This window comes from Homarus americanus, unplaced genomic scaffold (assembly GCF_018991925.1).
Source record: "Homarus americanus isolate GMGI-L3 unplaced genomic scaffold, GMGI_Hamer_2.0 scaffold21314, whole genome shotgun sequence".
Classification (NCBI taxonomy): domain Eukaryota; kingdom Metazoa; phylum Arthropoda; class Malacostraca; order Decapoda; family Nephropidae; genus Homarus; species Homarus americanus.
This window is the reverse complement of record NW_024720811.1, coordinates 2,708,209-2,728,210: the sequence shown is the minus strand read 5'-3', so window position 1 is coordinate 2,728,210 and position 20,002 is coordinate 2,708,209. Positions and strand designations below refer to the sequence as shown.

At 45.1% G+C, this 20,002-nt stretch overlaps 1 protein-coding gene across 1 annotated transcript in view; it reads left to right on the top strand.

Moving 5' to 3' along the window:
• LOC121861232 (BTB/POZ domain-containing protein kctd15-like) overlaps positions 1-20,002 on the top strand; it is a gene marked incomplete in the record, with an annotated part of 88,998 nt that overhangs the window by 37,584 nt on the left and 31,412 nt on the right.

Sequence of the window (20,002 nt, the reverse complement as noted above, 5' to 3'; positions counted from 1 at the left end):
GCCCAACAGGGAAGCATGCTAAGTTCATGCTTGCCTTTATGTCTCATGAGTTAAGGGCGTAGAAGCCTGAAGAGTCAAGGGCATAGAATCCTGAAGAGTCAGTGGTTTATGTCATCAAGTTATTGGAAGCTCCAACAACTTGTCCCTGAATACGAATTCGCAACTTTCGATTTACACCAGGTACCTACTTTACTGCTAGGTGAACAGAGACTAATGGGGGCAAGGAAGTATGTCCAAACAACTTCCACCGGCCCGGGAATCGAACCCGTGACATCTCGCTTGCGAAGCTTGACGTATCTGAGTGTGGGTTTACGTGTCTGACCCACGGCATGACAGCTGCTTCACGTGCTGTATCTGTCCGTGTGTTTGTCTATCGATACTTAACGGAGCCAACCACTAATGACCAGGTGAGTATTCATCTACCTGCCTCTATTACTGGTACAGGTTACTGACTGACCTGGCCTACCTGAGACAGATAGATAGAGAGTTAGAAAAATAAGACGGAAAATTATTGAAAAAAAAATCGTGTGGAATTTAAGTATACGTGTATTTACGATTATACATATAATATACATATACAGTTACAGTATATCCAGTATATTACGCATTCTATGATTGACTCTAAACCCCTTCTCCCCCCACCCAGGACATGCCACAACTGAACTGTTTTAAGACCTGCACCACACCATATCACACCATACCACACACACACCACCACACACCACACCACACACACACACCACACACACCACCAAACAACACACCCACACACACACACCACACCACACACACACACACACACACACACACACACACACACACCACACACACACCACACAAACACCACACACACCACACCACACCACACACACACACACACACACACACACACCACACACACCGCACACACCACACACACACACACCACACCACACCACACACACCACACCACACCACACACACCACCAAACACCACACCACACACACACACACACACACACACACACACACACACACACACACCACACCACACCACACACCACACACCACACACACACACACACACACACACCACACCACACCACACACACACCACACCACAGTATTTCATAACTAAAACGGAAGCCATGTATGAACCTGAATAGGAATAAAAAAACATAGCAAAGTGCCACTCTTCACTGTCTGTCAGAAAGGGAAGTAAGAGCAAACGAGAGGAGAGGAGAGAAGGAGGAACAGAATAACAAATGGATGGCAAGAGGAATGGGAAGAAGGAGAAAAACTAATAACTGAACTGAAAACCACATCTGAGGCCTCTCTCTCTCTCTCACTCTCTCTCGCTTTCTCTTCTCTCACTCTCTCTCCTGCCTCTTCACCTGCCTCTCATTCTCGCTTTCTCACTCCCCTGGGCCAGCAGCGTGAGGCCGCGGGCATCGCTGCAGAGAAGACAGGCCCGGCCACCACCTGCCACGGCGAGAGGGAGAGAGAGAGAGAGAGAGAGAGAGAGAGTGAGTGAATGAATGCACAGAAAGATATCAATATCAATATCAAAGATATAAAGAGCGTGAGGGCGCAGGGAGGGAGGAAGACAGTGAGAGTAAAAGGAGAGAAAGAGAAAAAAGAAACGAATAAAAGAGAATCGTGCGTAAATTTGCGGGGCCAGGATGAAGAGAGAGAGAGAGAGAGAGAGAGAGAGAGAGAGAGAGAGACTTTACCATCACTCTCACATGGATATCGCTGATGATCAACTCACGGGGGGAGAAATCTTAATTGTGGGTTCAGCTCGCTAAAAACGTCGGAAACACAGACAACTTGAGCTAAAAACTGGCGGGCGCCGGGGGCAGTGAGCAGCGCGCCTGCGGGTTGCGATAAAGTGGAACTGCGAAACTGTGAAGGCGAGGCCCCCTCAGGTCTGACAGGGAGGCTCCTGCTTCTGCTGATAGCGCCCTTCGGGGCCGTCTGGCTTGCTCCAGGGCCCTGGGGCTAGACGAAAGGAGGTCGTAGGGAAAGGGAGGGGTCACAGGTGGGGGAGTTAAGGTAAGGTGCTGTGAGGGAAGGCTACAGGCAAGCAAGGGAAGCAGGAGTGTGGAGCTACGAGAGTGGTAAAGCAAGGTCGAGCGGCTTTAAGGCAGAAAGGGGAGGAAGGGAGGGCCTGAGGAGAGGGAGGGCGGGCGGAAGGGAGTGAATGCCTGAAGGGAGGGAGGGAGGGAGGGATGGAGGGCTATTGATCCAGAGGGTAGGGAGGAAGGGAGTGGGGAAGGGGGCAGCCCTGAGGCCCCCGTGGGTCAGCTTAACGAGCGCCGCGGGGTAAAGGTGACAAACAGAACCCCCCTGGGTCCTGCCCCGCCCCCACCGCTACCTATCTCTGCCCCCCATGGAACCCCCTCCCCCCCTCGACACTACCCTGTACCCCACGAGACCCCCTCCGTCCTCCTTGACCCTCACCATAACACCTCCTCCACCCCCCACGACCCTCACCACAACACCCCCAACACCACCTCCACCCCCACAGCACCTCCACCCCCACAACACCACCCACCCCACAACCTCACCACAACACCACCTCCACCCCCACCTCACCACACACCACCTCCACCCCCACAACACCACCTCCACCCCCCACAACACCACCTCCACCCCACAACCCCTCCACCACAACACCACCTCCACCCCCCACAACCTCCACCCTCCACCCCCCCACAACCCTCACCACAACACCACCTCCACCCCCACAACACCACCTCACAACACCTCCTCCACCCCCACAACCCACCTATCTACCTGACTATCCCCATAACGTAACTATCCACTTAACAACATCCTCCTCTTACACTCCCGCTGTCCATACTACCAATTCCTAGCCCACCCTTGCCTCTCTATCCTCTTTACCTGTCTACCTGAGTATCTTCCTAGCCTGCTAATCATCAAAGAACACCTGTAATTATCCCCTAGGTACACACACACACACACACACACACACACACACACACACACACACACATACATATTAAAATACCTGCACGTGTCTTCGTATTCTTGGACTGTCAATAAAAAAGCCAACCTGGGTCAACACTTAGCCTACAGGAACCGCTAAACTCTCAGCTGACAGCAGAATTTCTAACTGACAGACAATTCAGAAAGCACGCCAGATGTGTGTGTGTGTGTGTGTGGAGTGATAGGTGCGTATAGTGACAGGTGCGTGTAATGACAGGTGCATATAGACAGGTGAGTACAGACAGGTGCGTGCAATTACAGGTGAAATGGATCCAACGTGAAACGCATATATTGAGTTTCTGTTGTTATATAAATATTAAAAAACAAATTTCGTGAAGCATGTTTCTGTTGGCAATACCATCTGTTGTCATCACTGTTACTACTGACATCAACTCCCAACAAAAATTAAAAAAACAAAAACAATCATCGAGCGCCATAACTAACATAAACAAGAACCAACCAATCAGCGCACGCCATACCCTCATAAGCGTATAGATAGATTCTGCCTCACTGCGCCCATCGCCCTAACTCGGAATAGTGGTCATGTGGAGTTACGGCAGGGGGAGGGGGGTGAGGAACCATCTACTACCTCACCTCCTCAATCACTACAACGCCAGACGACGATAAAAAAAAATATTAATACACAGTTTCATTTAACACTATCAATTATAGCCAATGAGAGGAGGGTGGGGGAGGGGAGGGGAGGGGGGAGGGGAGGTGGGGACACGAGTACAGCAATTTATGTTATCATGAATATAAACAGTTATTATTATTATCATGTATTATATATTTCATTGACGATATTTTTTGCTACTTTGAGCTAGAACTACTTTACCATTTCATTGTGAGATAAAACAATGTGTTAATTGATATTTATTATCATTTGTCACTCTCTCTTGATTAAACTACCTTGTGAATCTACCTGGTGGTAATTAATTGAGCAATGTTTATGTAGTGTTATATTCACTGGCCGGGTTACTTGGTTGTGTTATACCTGTGAGTGCCCATGTGATGCTGGTGACTGTTATTGTTCAGGTACAAGTTGTCACCTCCGTCCGTCCACACGCTTTGTAGTTCGACTTAGATCTCATTGATTGTACTCCGCTGGGTGATTGGGTCATATATGGAGAATCAGTCTTAATAATCTCCAATCTGATCTCATGATTGGGGGTACAGTCCTCGTGGGCCACAGTTCTCAACAACAGCGGTGTGTCTTAGTACTAATAGGCCTCAGTCCTAATAGGTTCTACTTCCAATAGTTCCCAGTCGTATATAACTATGTCTGGAGAAACTGGCTCCCCATTATCTCCGCTTTGGCTAGAGTCTCCAAGCAATATCGAGGTCATGCCACACTCCTCGTCCTTTCTGTGCCATTAGTTATGTGAGTCAGTCAAATACATTCAAGGATCACCATTTAGGGAGGGTGGCAAGAGAGTGGTAATTTAATACAGAGGGTTGAGAGAGTTGGTGGGGCAGGGACAACCATCACTGCTCTACACCTGACAAGAGGAGTGGTGGTATCACCTCACCCCCTGACACTAAAAGGGCCTTAGCGTGGGCTGCTGGCTCCTGCTGCACGCACATGTAACTGTCGCTCTTGATGTTGGCACTCTTTTAACTGTTATACTGAACAGCTGTGTTGATATAGTGCCTGCAGCAGGAGCAGCAACAGCAGCAGGACCAGCAGCAGCAGAAGCAGCAGGCGTAGAGTGGAAGCAGGAGGACCGGCCACGAGTCAGGACCATCACTCAGGTACAACAGTTACAAATTCAACAGCTGCAGCAGGTACATGTGCAGCAGGTACAGGTGCAGCAGGAGCAAGCAGTCCACTTTAATAGCCACCGCTGTACCAAGCCAAAGCAGCTGCTGGACACCCCCCCCCCCTCGCCGGCCCTGCCCACGCCTGAACAACTATCATGGTTATTCATATTTCTCCTGATGCTGATGTATACTGCCACCACCACCACCACCACAACCATCACTGATACCAATACATCTACCATCAGTACCGTCAACATCAATACTACCACCACCACCACTATCACAACCATGCTCTAATAACCACCACCACCATTCCTGCCCCAGTTGTTACCAACACCACTACCACTAATTATCACCACCACTACTACTATATATCGCCACCACCACCACTCCCACCTATTACCTCACAACCATAACCACCCACTACCACCATCACCGCCACTACCACCCACTACCACCATCACCGCCACTACTACCCACTGCCACCATCATCACCATCACCACACACGGAATTAAAACGGAAAACTAAACAAAAAAAGGTGTATCCTGGGAGATGGACGGCGGCCACCGACCACGGAGCGCCGCAGTTTTACGCTGGCTCGTCCATGTTAATGTAAAATGCAAAATGTTGCACATTGCCTCCACATCAGCGGGGATGGAGATTCCCTGCAACTTGGGTCCGCCACGCAAATTTTCAAATGTTAATTTTTTGAGGGGAGGGGGGGTCGCGCGCGCGCGCGTGTTGTGTGTGTGTGTGTGTGTGTGTGTGAAGGGACGCGGGTGACGTGTGTGTGTGGTTGTTTTGTTTCAGAATAAAGACAAGGGGAATAAAAATGTCGGGACGCTCGTGTCGACTCTTTGTATTCAAATTCGTTGACATTTTGCTAATGTTTAAATTAAATTCAGTTTGCAAGTGAAACACATACACACACACACACACACACACACACACACACACACACACACACACACACACGTCTCTACAGGTCACCACTCATGGGGCGAAATATAATCGTGTGTTGAAATGATTTCTGACTTTCTCTGTAGTTAGGTTAGGTTAGGTTAGGTTAGGTAGCAAAGAATAAGTCATTGGTTGTGATATATCGCACTTGAAAAAAAAACATCCCTCAGGTGCGTAAAACATCCACCAGTCAGGTCAGAAGAGGCACACATCACCCTCACTGAACACAAGTAAAAGTTATAAAAGATCCTAATTGAGGTAACTTGGACCCGATGTCTGAATTCTTAAACCTTAATATCGCATTTTTTTTCGTTTTTTATTTTGATTTGTTTCCGTAACTTAAGATGAAAGAAAATATGGATCACATGAAGATTAACCTTCTTAGTATATTTAACCTTAAGATTAACCTCCCAAACGCTAATCTAACTAACTTAAACTTAAACTAACCTAACCTAAACTATCCAAAACTAAACCTAACCTAACCTAACATTAAACTATTGAAGAAGTAACCAAACTAAACCTAACCTAATCTAACCTAAACTATCCTAAACTAAACCTAACCTAACTTAACCTAATCCCACATGTAGAATGAGGGTGTTTAAGCATCATGTAAAATAAGCTGTAGGAGGTGGGGGGGGGGCTAAATTTCATGTGAACTTCAATTTTGTCAGTCTTGGGATAATTTCGTCGCCATTTTTTTAAGTTCGACTTTTTTTTTATAGATATTTGTTTAAGTCCGTCGACATATTCTTAAATTCTCCGACATATTTTTAAATTCGATTTTTTTTCGACAATTTTATTTTTAATTTCGTCGACATTTTTAATTTTGGGGGTTGTTGTTTTAGTTGAAGTGTTAATTACATTCTCATAACTACATCCAAGTGGCGGGAGAATTTAACTTACGATCCTTAGAGAATCCGGAAGCTGAACTGTTTACCTTACACTTGTCCTCGGGGTAATCGTCTTCACCTGCTACTACGTAAACACACACACACACACACACACACACACACGTGATGTAAATATTACCTTCCTGGCCTTCACGGTACACCTGGCTACACCCACTCTCAACAGCCTACACCCATGACCTTCACGGTACACCTTGCTACACCCACTCTCAACAGCCTACACCCATGACCTTCACGGTACACCTGGCTACACCCACACTCAACAGCCTACACCCATGACCTTCACGGTACACCTGGCTACACCCACACACAACAGCCTACACCCCTGGCCTTCACGGTACACCTGGCTACACCCACTCTCAACAGCCTACACCCATGACCTTCACGGTACACCTGGCTACACCCACACACAACAGCCTACACCCCTGACCTTCACGGTACACCTGGCTACACCCACACACCCCTGGCCTTCACGGTACACCTGGCAACACCCACACTCAACAGCCTACACCCCTGGCCTTCACGGTACACCTGGCAACACCCACACTCAACAGCCTACACCCCTGGCCTTCACGGTACACCTGGCAACACCCACACTCAACAGCCTACACCCCTGGCCTTCACGGTACACCTGGCTACACCCACACACAACAGCCTACACCCCTGGCGTCATGTACCGTAATAAGCGATCATTTCTTGGTTCCCGTTACCTGAGCGAGGCTCCTCCAGGCGGCGGTGTCGTCATGGTGTGCTCAGAGACTCGGTTGCGTGGGTTCGAGTATCTTCAATTGCTATGTTGCAGATTTCATCTCGTGTCGTGGCGAGATGGGTCAATGGATGTTGAGTGGTAACCCAGGTACACGGGTTCAGGTACTGTACTCTGAGTGAGGTTAATTACCTGATCGACAGGTGTAATGAGAGTTCCCTCACGTGTCCTGATTTACAGATACCTGCAGGACAGAGAGAGTAGAATTACCACTTTATCGTTTGCTTTCAACTGTTTTTAATCAAGTTTATCATTTACACTTTTAGCACAATGCTCACCCCCCCCCAGCAGGTACACACTCTCACCTCTACACCCAGTCTAAACGTATTATCATGTGTGTGCTACAATACACCCATTCCTATATCTTAATGACCACATTAGCAATTTTATATATATATATATATATATATATATATATATATATATATATATATATATATATGCCTCAGTACGAACGTGTCCATGCATGTCTATCAAGTCTCCCCCTTCCCCACTCACCCCCTCCCTCTCCCCCCTGGGGCGGGGCGAGTGGGGGGAAGAGGGCTGAGCGGGCGGCACCTTGTCGGGCCTGGGGCGGGGAGCATCGATCCTGGGGACGCGGGGCTCCGGGCTACCAGTGAGCGCAATAATGAGCACTGCGCCCCGGGCTCTGAACCCCCCTGTACCCCCTCCCTCTCCCCCTCGTGTACCCATTCCCTTCTCCCTCTCTCCCACTTCGTCCTTTGCCCCATTCCCCTCTCTTCACTCTCCCTCCTCCCCCACTCACTCACTCTCCCTCGTCCCCTCCCACTCTTTCCCTCCTTCATTCATCCTTCATCCTTCATCACTCCAACATCCTCACTCTCCTCCTCCCTTCCCTTATCTCTCTTTCCGCTCACCTATCATTCCTTCCCTCCCTTCTCCTCTCCTTCCCTCCTTCCCCTTACCCTCTCCTCCCAATTTCCCCTGTTTCCCTTCTCTCCCTCCTTCCTCTCCCGTTACTTTAACTATGGAATAAACACGATAAGATACATTAATTCTTCAATGGAAAAGTGATAATGGCGTTCACGGGTGCTGATACGGCGTTCACTAGTGCCGATAATGGCGTTCACCGGTGCTTATACAATGCCTACTGAAAAGCTGATAATGGCGTTCACTAGTGCTGATAATGGCGTTCACTAGTGCTGATAATGGCGTTCACTGGTGCTGACAATGGCGTTCACTGGTGCTGACAATGGCGTTCACTGGTGCTGATAATGGCGTTCACTGGTGCTGATTATGGCGTTCACTAGTGCTGATAATGGCGTTCACTGGTGCTGATAATGGCGTTCACTGGTGCTGATAATGCCCTCTACTCGTCCAGTCGTCTCTCGAAGGCATGGCTAGATTGATGCAGATTGATAGATAGACAGACAGACATATAGACAGACAGATAGATATAGACAGAGATACATACACAGACACAAGAGACAGATAGATATGACTATATTTAACACCAGCGAGGATTAACGTGACTTAACACACGTACAGTATATGTAAGGTTTAAGTTAACTCGCCACGTTAAGTGAGGAATACGCAATTTTATTTTTATTTTATTTAATTTTTTTTTTAATTTATCTAATTTATTTTTCTGACTTTGTGAAGGTAACATTTAAAAGGGTCATTTATTTTATTATTTATTTTATTTTCATTGATTTTCTTTTGCTTTTGTTATTTTCAATTTTTTTTAGTTGTATCGTTTTTCTCGATATATTACGTTTTTAATTCATTTTTATTTTAGTTTCGTTTTATTTTATTTTATTTGTTTGCTGACGTTTATGTCTCACTTTTGCTTTGATTTATTTTGTTATTTTTTTACAAGTGTTGATTTTGTTTTTGTTTTTTATTCTATTCCGTCTTTTTGTTATTTTTTATAAACACTTTTGGGTTTTATTGTGTTGATATGAATATCAGCATATATATATATATATATATATATATATATATATATATATATATATATATATATATATATATATATATATATATATATATATATATCGTTGCATACTGACGGTCATGTATACAGGCATTCGTGTACACGTTTCGTAAATACATTGCGTCTTTGTGAGTAGCTCTCCTGTTACCACTAATGACGTCTTAATTCATTCTATATTCTGTAATGAACTCAAGATCTCATGGGAGAAGTATACATCCACACAGCACGTATACATCCACACAGCACGTATACATCTACACAACATGTATACATCCACACAGCACGTATACATCTACACAACATGTATACATCTACACAACATGTATACATCCACACAGCACGTATACATCTACACAACATGTATACATCCACACAACATGTATACATCCACACAGCACGTATACATCTACACAACATGTATACATCCACACAACATGTATACATCCACACAGCACGTATACATCTACACAACATGTATACATCCACACAACATGTATACATCCACACAGCACGTATACATCCACTCAACAGTATACATCCACTCGACTTGTTTACAACCATCGACTTGTTTACAACCACTTGACGTTTATATTGGGTCGTATCATTCTAGTTTATTACAGGTATTAAACAGGTAAGAGCCGAGACATTACCTCCAGTGACATTCTTACTATACCGTTCAGACATTCTCCCCCACCCCCCACTACACGTCACCCCCACCCCCCACCACACGTCTCCCACCCCCCACCACACGTCACCCCCACCCCCACCACACGTCTCCCCCACCCCCCCACACACCCCCACCCCCCACCACACGTCACCCCACCCCCAATCATTGACGTCACTCCCACCCCACACGTCACTCCCCACCCCCACCACACGTCACCCCACCCCCCCACGAATGCTCCACCCCCCACTGGCTGACACGTCACCCCCACCCCACCACATGTCTTCCACCTCACCACAGGTGTCACCTCCCAATCCCCACCACACGTCTCCCACCTCCCCGAGGTCTCCCACCCCACCACACGTCACTTTCACCCCCCTCATCATTATCGTCATTCCCACCCCCACTGTTCTCAATTTCACACACGTTTCACTTACCCCCCACCACACGTCTTCCCACCCCCCACACGTTCCTCCACTCTTCACCCAGAATGTTTTATTGTGTCAAGTATATTCTTTAGTGACCCTTAACATTCTGCATAATTTAAACGCGGTGGAGTGGTTTATAAATGGGTGGTGGTGGTTTATAAATGGGTGGGGTGGTTTATAACGGGGTGGTGGTATTTATAAATGGTGGGGTGGTTTATAACGGGGTGGTGGTGGTGGTTTATAAGGGGTGGGGTAGTTTATAATAGGTGAGTGGTTTAAATGGTGGGGTGGTTTATAACGGTGGTGGCTTATAACGGGGTGGTGGTTTATAACGGGATGGTGGTTTATAACGGGGTGGTGGCGAACGGGTGGTGGTTTATAACGGGGTGGTGGGTTTATAACGGGTGGTGGTGGTGGTTAATAAGGGGGTGGGGAAGTTTATAACAGGGTGGAGTGGTTTAAATGGTGGGGTGGTTTATAACGGGTGGTGGCTTATAACGGGGTGGTGGTTTATAACGGATGGTGGTTTATAACGGGGTGGTGGTTTATAACGGGTGGTGGTTTATAACGGGTGGTGGTTTATAACGGGGTGGTGGTTTATAACGGGGGTGGTGTGGTGGTTTATAACGGGGTGGTGGTTTATAACGGGGTGGTGGTTTATAACGGGGTGGTGGTTTATAACGGGGTGGGGTTTATTTGTCACTCATCTCCCACGACAAGTTTCCCCGTCTCAGTCATCATATATTACAATGCATCAAGTTACCTGGGAGACATACACTCAGGTTACTATTCCCTCGAACTTCTAGTGAAAACAAAAACAAAAACATTACTGCACTCGTTCTGAAACTACGCGGAAATGGATCCGGTTTAAAAATAGCTCCAGGATTAAAACGATTACCCGGAAGGCAGGAGGTCAGAACATAACAGAACACTGCCTTAGGTGACGACGACATGAAGAGAAAACTGCATAGTGATAGTGTCATCTCCCTGCATTTACAACTCCTGAAGATATCTAACCCAGTGTGTCTCTCGTCGGGAAAGCCTCTCCTGTCAAAACTGTGTCCCAGGTGTAAGGAAATCAATGCTTCTTTATTCTGGGGGTGCCCTGTTGGGTCAATACCTCAACTTTCAACTAATGTGAACTGGTTTATCTCTTACTCATTCCGGAAAGTCTTAATATTTATGATGTTCTGTGAGTTTTACAGTCTTATCACTCAGTCTTCAGTAGTCTTTGATATTAATCCCATATCGTCTGTAGTATTTTTCTTGCTCACCCCCATAGCCTTCAGTGGCAGAACATAATCTAAACGCATTAAAACATTCAGGGGTTTCACTGTCATTATTTGGACTGTCCCCGCACACAGCTTGGAACAATGAGAGAGTCAGGGAGACTTTAACACCTTGGCTGTAAATAAGACCAGACTCACCTACCAGTCTCTCGGCCACCGAAGGCTCTTGAGATCCTACAGATATTCTCATAGACCTCAACGCGTCTTTCATCACATCCTCATGACCCTCATTACAACACTTGCCTTAATGATCCAAATCCACCGTCACTTGTTATTACCATGCTCTTACGTGTCTGAAATATTACCGATAGTCTTTAGTACCAGAGTTTTATAACATTCTTTCACTTAATCTGGTGAAAATCTGAGGATCTTGTGTTCCTAAATCCTGTCCTTAAGAACTTCAGAACTTCAATGGAGATGTCTGGATTCTGTTGTTATCTCCAGAGGCCTAAAAAGCAAACATTCTGAACTCTTTCATTCCTCCTTGAAGGATTTCAGTGCTAAATGCCCCTTGGGAACCTAATCCTCTTCTCATCGACTTGAATACCAGAGGCCAACTTCTTATCTCGAGGCGGCGGCACACAAGAAGGTGCAGTGTGTGTTGTTACATGAGACCGATTTCTCTCTATATTTCCCTAGTGTGTGTGTGTGTGTGTGTGTGTGTGTGTGTGTGTGTGTGTGTGTGTGTGTGTGTGTGTGTGTGTGTGTGTGTGTGTGTAAAGACATATTTCTGCTCCACTTGTTTTATTATTTACATGTGCTTCAAAGATTTAAATTACATCACTGGGAAAATAAAAATCCATTACTCCCGTTACAAGTTTGTCTTCGCTGCACTTAAAAGAAGAAGACGACTATTAGCAATATGTACATAAATATGAGTGTTACATCTGCAGCGTGAATGGTGAGGTCAGATCACTCATAAAACCACAGGTAAAAATATATTGTTTTTTCCCTTCATCTTACGTGAACAAAACTGTTATCCTATGACACTGAGGAGGTCCAAACACGCTCATTATGATAACACTTGTCATAACAATACCAATAACATCAACTCTTAAGATAACTATCCACGTAAAACAGCCCTAGATGAGACATATGTGATCACTTGACAGATAAATAAACCTCATTTAGATATTAGTGGCGATAACAGCCTGGATAACATCACCCACCACACGACATGACGACCCAGTTAAAAAAAAAATAATAATAGTCGATGATTTTTGTGACCTTAATAATAGAGGTAAACAAAAGTGTCGTATAACATCAAGTGTTTGCGCTCGCCCGGGGGACACAAGTTCCTTTGCCCTGCCTCACAACAAAGCCTCACTGCAGAAACATGGACACTTTTACCCAAGCCACGTCTAACCACCACCAGCCTCGGCGTACACAATGTTCCCTGAATATGCTAGGATGAATATACTCAACATGTGACCACTAATGAGGTATAATTCATAAATTCTCGGCTTTATTTACATTGTGTACTGTCGTTACTCTCCTGGAAATAAAAACTCGATGTGGGTGATAATAAATAAATATGAATAAACATACATACACTAAATATCTTGTCTATCAAATGAAATAAATCACCATTATTGATTTGTAACTAAAACACAACCCTGTCCGCATGCCCGATTCCTCCCCCCCCCTTCTCGACCCCTTCTCCTCCACCTCCCCCCCTCACCCTCCCACTCCCCCCCAGTCTCGGCAAAAGAGGGCCAAAGCCAGTGCCGAATGAGGGGAGTCGGACGCGTTGTGTTCCTGCCCCCGAGGCTGTCTTGCCCCGGGAACTCGGCAAAGAGACCAGAGATGCCAACTTACACGGGTTTTATCTTGCCCGTATTACTCTTAAACCTTAACCACTGCTACGATAACGATAACACACGGGGGTTTTAACTCTCTTCGTATTAAACCCATATTAAATCATCTTCCAATAGCAACATTTAAATGGGGTTTAAACTCTCTCCGTATTCCTGCCTCTCCATACAGCCATCAGTGAAGAAGGTACCCATTGCTACCTGTGTGTTGTGTGTGTGTGTGTGTGTGTGTGTGTGTGTGTGTGTCTATATCAACATACAGCAACACACACACACACACACACACACACACACACACACACACACACATTATCTGTTCGGTAGATAGGGTTGAGAAAGTGGTGGCTAGCGTATGGATGTGAGGAACAGTGCAAGAGGTGGAGGAGCTGGCTGACATGAGGGAAAATGCAGGAGAGGAGAAGGAGGGAGAGAAAGAGGAGGAGGAAGAAGAAGAAGAAGTGTAGGAGGAGAAAGAACTACCTGACGTAAGGAAGAAGTGCCGAGGAGAAGGAGAAGGAGAAGGAGGAGGAGGAGGAGGAGGAAGAAGATAAGAAAAAGAGGAGGAGGAAGAAAAAGAGAATGAGAAGACGAAGAAGAAGAGGAAGATGAGGATGAAAATAGAAAGAAAAGGAGGGAATAGGTTCAAGGAATGATACCCCACAACAAATTCTTAACTAACACCAAGTGCAGTATTTGAGTCAGAGAGAGAGAGAGAGAGTATACGTAATAATAATGACGACTCTCAATGGCTGTGAAAAAAATCCCTCTCATGCATACACGATGGACCAGATGGATGTATTATTATTTATTTTTTAATGTTTAGTACAGAGTGGGAAGGGAGAGGGAAGGGAGAGGGGGCAAGGGAGAGGGAGGAAGGGATATGAACTCCCCTCTGTGTGCTGGTTGTAATATTTTGTGCCCTTAGTTTGCTCTCTCTATCTCTCATTCTCTATCCTCTTACTCTAGCTATCTATCTATCTTCTGTCTATCTGAATATTCATCTATCTATTTCACCTTTTCTCATAATCACTGTCTATTTCTGTCTATCTGTCAATCCTTTCTCTTTCACATCAATTCTGTCTATCTCTAGTATCTTCTTTGTCATATTATCTACTCCATTTTTTCTTAGTCCTTCCCTATCTATCTCTCTCTCTCTCTCTCTCTCTCTCTCTCTCTCTCTCTCTCTCTCTCTCTCTCTCTCTCATGTTCTCACCAGTCAAACTTAACCTAACCTAACCTAACCTTACCCAACCTAACCTAACCTAACCTTACCCAACCTAACCTAACCTTACCGAACCTAACCTAACCTTACCCAACCTAACCTAACCTAACCTAACCTAACCCAACCTAACCTAACCCAACCTAACCCAACCTAACCTAACCTAACCTAACCTAACCTTCCCTTCATCCTCAAGGCGAAACTTTCTCATTAATAAAACTAACGAAACTCTTGTCATTAATTTACAGACACGTTATAGTTCCGTTGCCTTTTATTTATACTCTTTCTCTCGTTCTGTTGCAACACATATGGGAGGATTGAGAGAGAGAGAGAGAGAGAGAGAGAGAGAGAGAGAGAGAGAGAGAGTTGTACACATATTTTTGTCCATGTTATATTATTGTGTCTCTCGTTATTCTTCTATTTTACTTCTGTTCACTTTTTTATTTATTTATGCTTATTCTTTATTATTTATTTGTTAATCCCATTTATACTTCGACTATTGCCACACGACATTATTAGTGCTAATATTACTACTGTACTACTGCGACTAATAATAATAATAATAATAATAATAATAATAATAATAATAATAATAATAAAAAGTCAATATTATTATTATCATTAATGTTATTATTATCGTCGTCATTATCATCGTCATCATCATCATCATCATTTTCACCTCCCTGTCAAGTATTCTCACATTCACTGTACAGTATAATGTTAACATGACATTTAACATATATTTAAGTAATCAAAATATTCCCTCTACTTATGCGTGTAGTGGAGTGTACTTTCGCATTAAGTGTACAGCATTAATGTACAGCCCGCTCTCGTTATGCATGTACACACTAGTTCATTTCCACTCAAAACTTAAGTTGTACATATATTTCACAACTGAATTTATACATTTTACATTATATAACTAGTTGGTATATGTCATCTACACTAATGTCGTAACAGCAGCTAAAATAATGGGGAAATGTGATGATGGTTGTGAAATAAATAAGGAGAGGAGAGAGAGAGAGAAAGAGAGAAGAATAATGACGTACATTTGTCAAAGGGGAATGAAAAAAATGAAGGGAATGGGTGGAAATAGGTAAAATAGGTGAAATAAGTAACAATTATAAATAGCTAAGAGGGACGAGTATACACGACATTAATTAGGGAGAAATTGTGACCATAAAAGACTCGGCTCTGACCACCATGACAACCACTACCATGACAACTACTACCATGGCAGCAAGCCCGACCTACTGACAACCACTACCATGAAACCACTACCATGGCAACCACTACCATGGCAACCACTACCATGACAACCACTACCATGACAACCACTACCATGACAACCACTACCATGACAACCACTACCATGACAACCACTACCATGACAACCACTACCATGACAACCACTACCATGACAAACATTACCATGGCAACCACTACCATGGCAACCACTACCATGACAACCACTACCATGACAACCACTACCATGACAACCACTACCATGACAACCACTACCATGGCAACCACTACCATGGCAACCACTACCATGACAACCACTACCATGACAACTACCACCTGACAACCACTACCATGGCAACCACTACCATGGCAACCACCACTATGGACCACACATGACAACCACGACCATGACAACCCGACAACCACTACCATGACAACCACTACCATGACAACCACTACCATGACAACCACTACCATGGCAACCACTACCATGACAACCACTACCATGACAACCACGACCATGACAACCACTACCATGGCAACCACTACCATACAACCACTACCATGGCAACCACTACCATGGCAACCACTACCATGACAACCACTACCATGACAACCACTACCATGACAACCACTACCATGACAACCACTACCATGAACCACCATGGCAACCACTACCATGGCAACCACTACCATGGCAACCACCACCATGACAACCACGACCACCGACAACCACTACCATGACAACCACTACCATGACAACCACTACCATGACAACCACTACCATGGCAACCACTACCATGGCAACCACTACCATGACAACCACGACCATGACAACCACGACAACCACTACCATGACAACCAATTACCATGGCAACCACTACCATGACAACCACTACCATGGCAACCACTACCATGGCAACCACTACCATGACAACCACGACCATGACAACCACGACCATGACAACCACTACCATGGCAACCACTACCATGACAACCACTACCATGACAACCACTACCATGACAACCACTACCATGACAACCACTACCGTGACAACCACTACCTGACAACCAATTACCATGACAACCACTACCATGACAACCACTACCATGGCAACCACTACCATGGCAACCACTACCATGGCAACCACTACCATGACAACCACTACCATGACAACCACTACCATGACAACCACTACCATGACAACCACTTACCATGGCAACCACTACCATGGCAACCACTACCTGACAACCACACCATACAACCACACCATGACAACCACTACCATGGCAACCACTACCATGGCAACCACTACCATGGCAACCACTACCATGACAACCACGACCATGACAACCACGACAACCACTACCATGACAACCACTACCATGACAACCACTACCATGACAACCACTACCATGGCAACCACTACCATGACAACCACTACCATGACAACCACGACCATGACAACCACTACCATGCACACTACCAAGGACAACCACGACCATGACAACCACGACCATGACAACCACGACCACTACAACCACTACCATGACAACCACTACCATGGTAACCACTACCATGACAACTACGATCATGACAACCACTACCATGACAACCACTACCTGACAACCACGACTATGGCAACCACTACCATGACAACCACGACCATGACAACCACGACCATGGTAACCACTACCATGGTAACCACTACCATGGCAACCACTACCTCAACCACTACCATGACAACTACGACCATGGTAACCACTACCATGACAACCACGACCATGACAACCACGACCATGGTAACCACTACCATGGTAACCACTACCATGACAACCACTACCCTGCAACCACTACCATGACAACTACGACCATGACAACCACTACTATGACAACCACTACCATGGTAACCACTACCCTGGCAACCACCAATGACAACTACGACCATGACAACCACTACCCATGACAACCACTACCATGACAACTACGCCATGACAACCACTACCATGACAACCACTACCATGACAACCACCTACCATGACAACCACTACCATGACAACCACTACCATGACAACCACTACCATGACAACCACTACCATGACAACCACTACCATGGCAACCACTACCATGGCAACCACTACCATGGCAACCACTACCATGACAACCACGACCATGACAACCACGACCATGACAACCACGACCACGACAACCACTACCATGACAACCACTACCATGGTAACCACTACCATGGTAACCACTACCCTGGCAACCACTACCATGACAACTACGATCATGACAACCACTACCATGACAACCACTACCATGACAACCACTACCATGACAACCACTACCATGACAACCACTACCATGACAACCACGACCATGACAACCACTACCATAACAACCACTACCATGACAACCACTACCAGACAACCACTACCATGACAACCACTACCATGACAACCACGACCATGACAACCACCACCATGACAACCACTACCATGACAACCACTACCATGACAACCACTACCATGACATAACATCCACACACGCACACACACAGTGGCTCGGTGCTGCAGCTTATTTCTCCAGTGGAAAACACGGAATAGAATAAGATGAACAGAAAAACGGGAATAAAGATAAATAAAAACAGAACGAACGATAGGAGAGGTAAGAATATAACTGTGTCCTATGAGAATTGACAGGATGTCTTGACAAACTGACAGGATAGGCGACGTAAGGATAACTATTGTGTCCTATGAGAGCGGTCAGGAGGTCTCAGTATGGTAACCTGTTACGGTAATTACTATAGGAGGGGAGGGGAGGGCATGACCATATACTACCTGTACTGCCATTACCTGTGTCCATCTGATGTTATTATTATTATTATTATTATTATTATTATTATTATTATTATTATTATTATTATTATTGTTGTTGTTGCTGTTATTGTTAATAGTAGTAGTATTGTTGTTGTTGTTGTTGTTGTTGTTTTGTTGTTATCATTATTGTTATTATTATTAGCATTATTAGTGTTTTTGTTGTTGTTGTAATTCCAATATTTTTTCGTCTCCCTCATAACTATAAACATCAGAGGGACAGGAGAAGAGAAATATGATGATAGAACGAGAGAAAAAGAGAAAGGAGAAGAGAGAAAAATGGAAAGATATAAAGGGGAGTGAAGGAAACAAAGAAAAGAGAGTGAAGAGAGAAAACACTAAGGAGAAGAAATAGAGAAAGAGGGAGGAGAGAAGGAGGATAAAAAGATGGAAGAGGAGGAAAAGAGGGAAGAAGCAGGAGGAGGAGGAGGAGGAGGAGGAGGATTAAAACAAAGAAATAAGGCGATGTATCACAAACGGAGAGAGAGAGAGAGAGAGAGACAGAACACACCTGTCCAATCTCTAGAGTGAACAGCAAAGCCTCATTTTATCTCCATCAAAGCCTAGCGTCGTGCATAACTATCGGGGGAAAAGAACCTTTGTCTCTGCCTGTCTCGTCTGTCTGTCTGTCTAGTCTGTCTAGTCTGTTTAATCGTTCACAATTCGCCTCCTCCCCTCTGCTGTGTTCAGAATGAATAAATGAATGATGTGTTTGGCATTCATTCTCATGTAGGTGGATGAGAGAGACTCGTGTGTGTGTGTGTGTGTGTGTGTGTGTGTGTGTGTGTGTGTTTTCATTATGAATAGCTGCTTATGTATTTCTTGCCATCCCCGTCTCTGCTGTATCCATAATACATATATAAATATATGACTCGGTTTGTTATTCACTCACTCATTCACGCAACTCACTCACTCACTCATTCATTCACGCAACTCACTCACTCACTCATTCATTCACGCAACTCACTCACTCTACTCCTTTTCCACTGCCCTGCTCTCTCTCTCTCTCTCACCTTCCTCCCCTCCCTCCCACCTCTTTCCCACCTGGTTTTCTAGTAATGTCAAACGACCAGTAATTGCCCTCTATCTTTTCCCTTACCTGTATATAAATTGGTGATT